The sequence below is a fragment of the Ranitomeya imitator genome, chromosome 2 (assembly GCF_032444005.1).
Source record: "Ranitomeya imitator isolate aRanImi1 chromosome 2, aRanImi1.pri, whole genome shotgun sequence".
In the NCBI taxonomy this organism is placed as follows: Eukaryota; Metazoa; Chordata; class Amphibia; order Anura; family Dendrobatidae; genus Ranitomeya; species Ranitomeya imitator.
In genome coordinates, this window is record NC_091283.1 from 811,526,353 (window position 1) to 811,534,735 (window position 8,383).

The following is an 8,383-nucleotide window of genomic DNA, read 5'->3' on the forward strand; positions in this document are numbered from 1 at the left end:
AATCCAGAAGTCGTGATGTGTTTCTTTTATATTTCTCCTCTGATTATTCCACTACTGGTTTTGGCTTACAAATACTAAGGTAAAAAAACTCACCAATTACCTAACGTATGTTCTGCCACACTGAGTACATTTGGCCAGCAAATCATCAAGATCCGCTGCTGGCAGCTCCAACATCTGAGATCACAAATTACGTTACTATTATCCTAACCAAGGAAGATATAATTCTCTGGTTATATTTGCTGTTATTGCTTGTGTCATCTTGTCACTCAACGTTCTCTTTTCTTTCTTCCTACAAACCTTAGATTGGACATATCATCTCCAGCTTTTCATTATTAGTTGAGCAGGAATATCCAGTAATGAACCTAAAGCCAGCAGCTGTTAAGATCTATGATTACTATGAGAAAGGTGAGGGTGGTTCCTTCATCTTATGACTCTCAGTTGTCGCCCCATGTTATAGAGCAGCTGATATATAGTTTTGGGAGAAAAGGATTCGCACACAAGAGCGTATAACACGGCTGAGTCCTATACGATATAACAGTGTTATTCTATGGGGCTGCGAATGCATCCGGTAATCAGATTGCTCTCACCCATACAAGACTAAGTGCAATTACTGCAGAGGAGATGGGGAAATTACTTTCTTTACTTTCTCTCATGCGAGAGGATCGGAGCACAGAGCACTGACACTCAGCTCAAACTGTGACAGAGTTTGAGCCGAGTGCCAATTGCATAATCGGCCCCGATTCTGTTGCACGAGCAAACATACAACCAGTGTGACTCCTGCCTTAACTGTTAGTTAATTATTTAATCTTCTGCTCTTTCTGGGATTCTTTGTCCAGTGGGCGGTCCTATCAGTGAGTGACAGCTCTCTCCATATGCACTCTTATACAAAGAAAGCTGTCAGTCACTAGGATAGGACCGCCCACTAGACCGAAAATCACAAAAAGAGCGGAGGATTAAATGATTAAAACACAAGATATACTGAAACATTTTTCACAAAATGATATCTCAATCTCCTCTACTCTTCCTGATGCCTGCAGATTACATGGTAACAGGTTCCATTTAATATTGGTGGTCAGATCCACATGACGTTACCATCCCCCAGTTGTGACTGCATGTAGTTAGCATTTTATTATGTCGTTATTTGACTAGCCTCAATCTGAAGATATCCAGGATAAGAAAGAAGCAGATTTGTCTGATAAGATATATTGCAAACTTTCTTATCTTCACGTGTACTATTGATTTACAAAATATGAATTAAAAAGACGGATACTCTTTAAGGATATTTTCTCAAGCTGGACTTCCATTTTAAGCTATGAATAAGCGCTCACCGTAAAACACGTACAGTGAAACTTTTTCAAAAAGCCACCTCTCATCCGGAGCAGATATCTTGTGACTTTCACCATATAGTCGGCATACCGGCCATCTGCGTTGAGACCACCACTAAGATAACACTATTCAATGAAACTTTGGGTGGTCATCTCAAAACAAATAGTCTTGAAATTCTACTATTTGAGATGATTGTTTACTACCACAACAAATAATCTATCATACATTTGTCTTTTAGATGAACATGCCACTGCAGAATACAACTCGCCCTGTACTTGATGAGAGATCTGACAACGATGAATGACTCTATACTCTACTTACAGTATGTCCTCGATTACTTCCAACAAAAAGCACTTCCAACAAAAATTGTAGCCAGTTTGAAACTGACACCAAGGATATTTTGGCAAGCTTTTGGGGGGAATTTGTGGTTGGCACTGTTTAGTTGCTCACTATAGTTTACACATTATGGCCCTGATTAATCATTTGAGGGTTTTCTAAGTCACTTTCCTTTTTTGTCTAGTGATGTTGGTTTCCATTTTTGCCGCCAAATTCATCAACATGTCACGGGCAATTCAAGAATTTGAAGCAAAAAAAAAAAACTTTTTGCATGTTATGAACAGGTTTTGCAATGTTTGGCACTAGTGATGAGCGAATATACTCGTTACTCGAGATTTCTCGAGCACGCTCGGGTGTCCTCCGAGTATTTTTTAGTGCTCGGAGACTTAGTTTTTCTTGCCGCAGCTGAATGATTTACATCTGTTAGCCAGCATAAGTACATGTGGGGGTTCCCTAGCCACCAGGCAACCCCCATGTACTTACACTGGGGCAACGAGTATATTCGCTCATCACTATTTGGCACCAAAATCACAATTTGGATCCAAAAACATTTGCACCCAAATTTGGCCACACTCAAAAGTACACCATGAAGGGACTAGAGTGAAATTGGGCCAAAACTAGCAACTTTTTAAAAACTCACAATAAATTAATCTAAAATTGCTAAAATTCGGCCATATAAAATAGAATTTAAAAAAAAAGGCACAAATAGAATAATAAATTGGGGCAAGCAATAAAGAGGTGCAAACACACAATACTAGATAAAAAGCAGGCGCAATGTTAATAATGAATCGGGGCCTACGAGATCCTCCATGGCTGGCAGGATACTACTTCTTCATCTCATTTTCTTTAGGTTTTGAAAGAAGAAAGAAGCTATTAAAATCCACTAAATCCTGACTCCACATTCTTCCAGATATTGGCTGAGTATATAAAGAAGACATATTCCACCAATAATCATTAAGTTGTCTATAAATTGAGGATTATATACTGATGATATATATAATTTATACAAAATGTCCTAAGCTTTGTCTTTCCTTGTGATTATTTTATAATAATAATAATAATAATTATTATTTATATAGCGCCAACATATTCCGCAGAACTTTACATTATAGAGGGGATTTGTACAGACAATAGACATTACAGCATAACAGAAATACAGTTCAAAATAGATACCAAGAGGAATGAGGGCCCTGCTCTCAAGCTACAAACTATGAGGAAAAGGGGAGACACGAGGGGTGGATGGTAACAATTGCTTTAGTTATTCGGATGTTCATGTAATGCTGCATGAACCGGTTATCAGCTAAGTATGTAGCAGTACAGATACAGAGGGCTATTAAATACATAAAGTGTATGGGAACATGATGCGAGGAACCTGATTATGGTTTAAGTTTTTTGAATGGGCAACACGGATAGTTAGGTTAATGCGTTGAGGCGGTAGGCCAGACTGAACAAATGCATTTTTAAGGTACGCTTAAAACTGTGGGGATTGGGGATTAATCGTATTAACCTGGGTAGTGCATGCCAAAAAATTGGCGCAGCACATGAAAAGTTTTGGAGACGGGAGTGGGAGGTTCTAATCATTGAGGATGTTAACCTCAGGTCATTAGCAGAACGGAGGGCACGGGTAGGGTGGTAGGCTGAGACCAGGGAGGAGATGTAGGGTGGAGCTGAGCCATGGAGGGCTTTGTGGGTGAGGGTAATAATTTTGTACTGGATTCTGGAGTGGATGGGTAACCAGTGTAATGACTGGCACAAGGTAGAGGCATCGGTGTAACGGTTGGTGAGGAATATAATCCTGGCTGCAGCATTCAGGACAGATTGGAGAGGGGAGAGTTTGGTAAGAGGGAGGCCGATTAGTAAAGATTTACAATAGTCCAGATTGCAGAGTCGAAAGTAAGAAAAGGTCAAATTCTAGAAATGTTTTTGGGGTGCAGGTAACAAGGGCAAGCCAGTGATCGGATGTGGGGGGTGAATGAAAGCTCGGAATCAAGTATGGCCCCAAGGCAGTGGGCACGTTGCTTGGGAGTAATGGTGGAAACACACACGGAAATGGCAATGTCAGGCAAGTTAGTAAAGGGAGTAAACATGAGGAGTTCAGTTTTTGACAGGTTCAGTTTCAGATGGAGGGAGGACATGCAGTAAGACAATCACTGGTGTTTTCTAAAAAGGCAGGCGTGATATCAGGAGCAGAAGTGTATAATTGGGTGTCTTCAGCATAGACATGGTACTGGAACCCAAATCTACTGTTTGTCCAATAGGGGCGATATACAAAGAGAAAAGGAGGGGGTCTAGGACTGATCCTTGAGGAACCCCAACAATAAGGCTGGGTTCACATTGCGTTGGTGCAGTCCATTCAACGCATGCGTTAAACGGACTGCACCAATGCTAGTGCCTTTTAAAGATCGTGTTATGCAATCGCGATAGCGCTGATGTTCCACCTACACTAGCGGTGACAGACCCAGAAATGCTGCAGACCACATCCAAGCGTCCGTCACAAAATGACGGCACATCGCTAACGCATGCGGATTATGACATGCGGTGTGCTGAAGCATCCGTTACATAGCGTTAGTGCCGCTGTGTAACGGATGCCGTCAGCGCATTGCCATTGACGCAATGTGAACCCTGCCTAAGGGGAAGATGAAATTTTAAAACTATAGCAAATCTCAAATGTAAGGAACATAAGTTTTATTAATCTAATAGGGTTAGGGGGCATGGTGTGAACGCTGGATGCCCTTTGTGAGGGGCCAATAGGTGATCATTGTAACCCCTTTCTCATGTACAGCACCATGGAATTAATGGTGCTATAAAAATAAATAATAATAATAATAATCATGTGCCCAATCTGCTAGATGCCAGCCCAACAACCTCCTTGGGTCAGGGTGATTAATGCAGAACTTGGACTGAATTTTTGCACTGAGTGAAGGGAAGGCCAGCTAAAATTCTGCCATTAAACCAATCTGTCAAAATGACTACGTAGTAATAAAAAGGAAACAATTTACCGAATCCTAAACCAGAAAACACCCTGAGGCAAGCACTTATAAAAAAAACTATGCAAGATGTTGATATTCGACATGTGACTAATAAAGATGGCACAAAGACTGGTCACAATTGCAGAGCAAAATGCCAACATTCTGAGTAGTAATGCATAAGTATAAACATCAAGAGAAAGGTCTATCAGCCAAAGTCTACAGGATTATACTGTTTACCATTTAGCAAAGTCTAAACGAGCCTTGTTTTCCACCACTACCCCCTTCATAAAGGTAGGTAGGCTGGGTCATTGGTATGCTCTCAAAGTCAATGACTATATGAAACGAGCTGATGAAGATGAGGAGGGTGACTCTCGGGGTGAGGAGTAGGAGAACAAAGAGGATGATGATGAGGTTGTAGATCCCACTTGGTGTAAAGCCAGAGGTAAGCAGCTGAGTAGCTAAGCAGAGGAGGTGGAGCAGGAGGAGAATGAGGAGGTAGCATTGCAGCTTCTCGCACATACATGGAGTGATGCAACTACGACAAGCACCACATCCTCAGCCACATCTCTGGCTGTGGCCAGCACCAGTTGCAAGTCTGCAGTTCACAGGGGCAGCAAGGATTGCCTAGCCTGGGTGTTTTTTGAGACAGCAACAGATAGCCCAACTCACGTTATCTGCCAAATTTGAAAAAAATACTAAGCAAAGGCAAAAATTGCAATAAATTGACAACTACATGCATGAACTGGCACATGTACAATTAACATGCCTTAGTCTATGAATCTCACTGCGCTAAAATTCCAACTACCAGTCCTCGCCAACCACTGGCAGTTCCATCAACTACATATGCTGCTTCCTCCTCCTGCGTCACCGGGTCAAGTGTTCTCACACAGCTCTCCGGCCACAGAAACTCCACTTGTTTACCCCCTACATTTGGGGTGAGGGAGAGCCCTTCAGCTGTTCCGGAAGTGGACATGCCTTCTGCTTTTGTGTCACCTAGCACAACACATCTTTCTCAATCCACCATAACATCTCTGCCTGCACCTCACTCACATTCATGTTCACCCTACTCCACCCTCTCTCAGCGTAGCAGCTAGCCTCATGGGAGGGTGGATTAGAGTGCTCGAGGTGGGGTCCTGGTACCAGGCAAACTGTTTGTGAAAGTACAGAAGCCAAGGAACAAATTGAGGAGGACGTAGAGGAAGAGGTGATGGACACGCAACAGTCAGGCGTTAAAGAGGATATTGTCTGTGATTGGTGGGAGGAAGGACTGGGCCCAATTAGTGGACACACAACCATGGGAGACCACATCAATATAATACCCAGCTCAAAGGAAAGGCTGGCCGCACCTTTATAAGTCTACTTTCCATCTGCATCATTTTTCAAAAGCCATTTTATTTTGTTAGGGTGTTAGAAGGGTTAAAATTTTAGTAGCAAATTCTCATTTTTTCAAGAAATTTACAAAACCTGTTTCTTTAGGGACCTATTCAGAATTAAATGGATTTTGAGGGGCCTATATATTGCAAACTCTCCAAAAGTGATTTCATTTGTTATAAAAACACCCCCCACCACCCCAAATACTTCTAAATTACTGTCAGGAAATGTTATAACCCTTCAAGTGATCAGAGGAATTAATGCAAAGCTGAATGAAACAATTTTTATAATTTTTACTCTAAAATGTTGCTTTTGCCCCAATTTTTCACTTTTACACGGAATAGCCCAAGAAAATGGTCCTCAAAATGTGTTTTACCTAGTTCCTTCTGAGCACAGTGAAACCCCACATGTGGCCAGAATCCTCTGTTTGGACAAACGGCAGGGCTTGGAAGGGAAGGAGCACAATTTGAATCTTGAAGCACAAATTTGGCTAAAATAAATTGTGCTATGCTCCTTTAAGTGGCGCACGTGGTTTCTGGAGCCACTGTGCCACAGACCGGACTAACCATATGGCTACTGGTCTTTTTTGTTAAGTTTCATGTGCTTCCTTTTATTGTTATATATTTCTATGAAAAAATTAAAGCTGTGACCGACCTTCGCCCATCAATTCTTTGTTTTTGCCTCGTTATTGTTAGATGGGATGTTTCTGGGGGAGTTAGGGGGGTCTTAATGTGGTGCTCTGATCTCTGATTAGGTATTCAAAATGCAGACTGCTGACAGGTCAGTGATCCCTCAGTGACCGATCGCCGATAGCTGCTACTGCACAGGCGCCATTTTCAAACTGATTTTTTTTTCTAGGAATTTAAGGATAACATCAAAGAAATTACCTGTAGTTATACACATTACATATGCGATAGTGCTGCAGTGCAGGCGCCACCACCGGCGCCTGCCTACAGAAGGGGATTTTTTTTAAGATTATATATATACTGTATATAACATATATTCATTATGTTAACTAGTGGGCGGGTCAGTGAGGGATCAGTGACCTGTCGACAGTCTTCATTATATACACCTAAGCAGAGCACCACATGAAGACCCCCACAGACCCCCATGGAGCACAAGCATATTATTAGCTAAAAACTGAAAATAAAGAGCACACAACAACCACAAGATGGATTTCATCAGCCAAGGTATCATTGTAATCAGTATGACGGCGTCCACCTGACACTGTGTGTTGGTTACTGTGCACAGTCCTGCTGACAGGTTCCCTTTCATACGTGTGAATTACAAAAAATATGACCATGTAAAAAAGCTACGCGGTTCAAACACAACCCAGTTTTCTTTCTCCAAGATAAAGGTTTGGAGTGCGTGTGAAACACGTAGATATTTTTCATGATCATACAATAACAAATAATAAAAAAAATATGAAACTCGTATCATATATAGTGACGTGTTGGTGGTTTAGTGAGTTATAATGACTTGAAAGGTTCCCTTTAAGGCAAACATTTTGCATTTTTAGTTTCTGTCAAAGGGATTGTTCCCACCTTACATTTTTATGGCAACACCACAGTATACAGCATATGAACAAATGTTTCAGTATATGGGACCTCCACCTATGAAATAAGTATGCCAAAAGTGGCTAATCTTGGAAAATCTTTTGCTAGGGTGGGTGAATTTGCACTCAAGTCCTGAGGCTCAAAGGGTCGCATGTGTTATAATGGCATGTGAGGTGGTGTACATTTCAAGTGCAGCGCCCCAGAGATCTGGTTGTTGCAGTATGACGCTCTGCCACTAAGGGGAGTGATGGTACGTCTGATGGCACTGAAGGAGTTCTACTGACCAGGTATCACCAGCACACATTACACTTCACACTCCGGCCACTAGGGGGAGAAAAAGGCTTTATTTATTGGGCCACTCCTCACACTGGTAAAACTAGGGGTTGGATAGAAAGTTAGTCAGAAGCTGACTGGGTTGGATTCAGGCAACATCCCGTGGCAGGGGGTGTTGCAGGGAGAAGACACAGGGGGGTCCCTGTCAGGCGTGGGAACCTGGCAGGTGCCTAGCGAACAGAGCAGAACGTAACGGAACTGCGCCTGCACACCCCGCGGCGGTATCCTGAGAGAGCGACACGAAGGGAAGGATATTGTGGAACAGTGAGAAACGAGATCAAGCACAAAGGAGAGCCAGTAAGAGTCGTGCCGTGAGACCGAGGCAACATCCTACTGAGGCGCGTAGCCGGTGGCCGGAACACCGTGGTAGTAACTGACTCTAGGCCTTACTTCGAACTCCGCAGGACAGTTAATTATAGGTTGGCTGTCTACCTTAAATTTCCTACGAAGACATAGGGGGCAACGCGTGGAGAGGGGCGTCTCTAGGGTCCC

The 8,383-nt window shown here is 42.5% G+C and overlaps 1 pseudogene; it reads left to right on the top strand.

The window, feature by feature from the left end:
• The window catches only part of LOC138667807 (alpha-2-macroglobulin-like protein 1), a 70,667-nt pseudogene extending 69,062 nt beyond the window's left edge, over nt 1-1,605 (top strand).
• Nucleotides 1,606-8,383: the final 6,778 nt, after the last annotated feature.